This window comes from Lipotes vexillifer, unplaced genomic scaffold (genome assembly GCF_000442215.2).
Source record: "Lipotes vexillifer unplaced genomic scaffold, Lipotes_vexillifer_v1.1 scaffold182, whole genome shotgun sequence".
NCBI classification, from domain to species: domain Eukaryota; kingdom Metazoa; phylum Chordata; class Mammalia; order Artiodactyla; family Lipotidae; genus Lipotes; species Lipotes vexillifer.
In genome coordinates, this window is record NW_006798798.1 from 5,489,601 (window position 1) to 5,491,796 (window position 2,196).

Genomic DNA, 2,196 nt, shown 5'->3' on the forward strand with positions numbered 1-2,196 from the left:
CTCTTTCATGACAAAAACTCCTGGAAACTAAGAATAGAGGGAAAATTCCTCAACATGATAAAGGGTATTATAAAAAAACAAAACAAAACAAACCCCACTTCCAACATCATTCTCAATGGTTAAAGATTGAATGCTCTCCTCCTAAGATCACGAAAAAGACAAAGATGTCTACTTTCACCACTGCTATTCAACTTTGTACTGGAAGTTCTACCCACAGCAATCAAACAAGAAAAAGAAGTAAAAGGCACCCAAATTGGAAAGGAAGGGGTAAAACTATCCCTAATCTCAGATGACATGATCCTACATATAGGAAATCAAAAAGAATCCACTAATAAGCAAACTTAGCAAAGTTGCAGGGTACAAGATTAACACTGAAAAGTCCATTGTGTTGCTATACACCAACATTGAACAAGAGGAAATTAAGAGAACAATTTCATTTTACAATCACATCCAAAAGAATTAAATACTTAGGAAGAAATCTAACCAAGTAGGTGAAAGACTTGTATGCTGAAGCTACAAAAGATTGCTAACAAAAATTAAAGAATATCTAAATAAATGGAAAGACATTCTGTGTTCATGAATAGAAAGACTTAAAATTGTTATGAAGTCAATACCACCCAAGCAATCTGCAGATTCAACACAGTGCCTACCAAACTTCCAACAGCCTTTTTCAAAGAAATGGAAGCAAATCTTTCATATAGAATTGCACTGGGCCCTGCACAGCCAAAACAATCTTGAAAAAGAAGAATAAAGTTGAAGGACTCACACTTCCCAACTTCAAATTTACTACAAAGCTACAGTAATTAAAACAGTATGGTACTGGCATAAGGGTAGACATATAGACCAATGTAATAGAATAGAAAACCCAGAAATAAACCCTTACATATACAGTCAATTGATTTTTGACAAGGGTGTCAAGATCAATTAGTGGGTAAAGGACAGTCTTTTCAACAAATGGTGATGGAAAAACTGGATAACCACATACAAAAGAATTAAGTTGGACCCTTACCTTATACCATATACAAAAAATAACTCAAAATTGATCAAAGACTTAACTTAAGAGCTAAAACTATTAAGGTCTTAGAAGAAAACACTGGAGAAAATCTTTATGACCCTGGATATGGCAACATTTTCATAGATATGACACCAAAAGCACAGGCAACAAAAGAAAAAATAGATAAACTGAGCTTCATCAAATTAAGAACTTTTGTGAATCAAAGGACACTATCAAGAAAGTGAAAAGACAATCGACAGGACAGGAAAAAATATTTGCAAATTATATATCTGACGAGGGATTAGTATTCAGAATATAAAAAGAACTACAATTCAACAGCAGAGAACAAAACAACGCAATTCAAAAATGGGCAAACGTTTGAATAGACATTTCTCCAAAGAAGATACACAAATGGCCAAGAAGTAGATGAAAAGATGCTCAATATCATTAGTCATTAGGGAAATGCAAATCAAAACCCTGATGAGATGCCACTTCACACCAACTAGGATGGCTATAATCAAGAAAACAGAAAAAAACAAGTGTTGGTGAGGTGTGAACCCTTGTGCATTGCTGGTGGGAATACAAAAGGTGCATCGATATGGAAAACAATTTGGCAATTCCTGAAGTTTAAAACTAGAACTACAATATGACCTAGTAATTCCACTCGTAGGTATATATCCAAAAGGATTGAAAACAAGTATCTGTACACCAATGTTCACAGCAGCGTTATTTACAATAAGTAAAAGGTGGAAACAACTCAAGTATCTAACAGATAAATGGATACACATAATGTGGTATATACATAAAATGAAATACTATTTCAGCCATAAAAAGGACAGAAATTTTGATTGCTATATATGCTACAATGTGGATGGACCTTGAAAACATGTGTAGTGAAATAAGCCAGACACAGAAGACAAATGTCATATGATTCCACTTAAATGAGGTACCTAGAATAGGCAATTTGATAGAGAAAGAAAGTAGAAAAGAGGTTACCAGGTGCTGGGGGCAGGTGGGAATGGGGAATTACTGTTTAATAAGTACAGAGTCTATACTGGGGATGATGAAAAAGATTAGATAGTGGTGATGAGTACACAACCATGTGAATGTAATTACTGCCGCTGAATTGTATACTTGCAAATGGTTAAAGTGATTACTATTATGGTATGTATACCACAACAAAAAAGTGTGTGTGCGGGGGG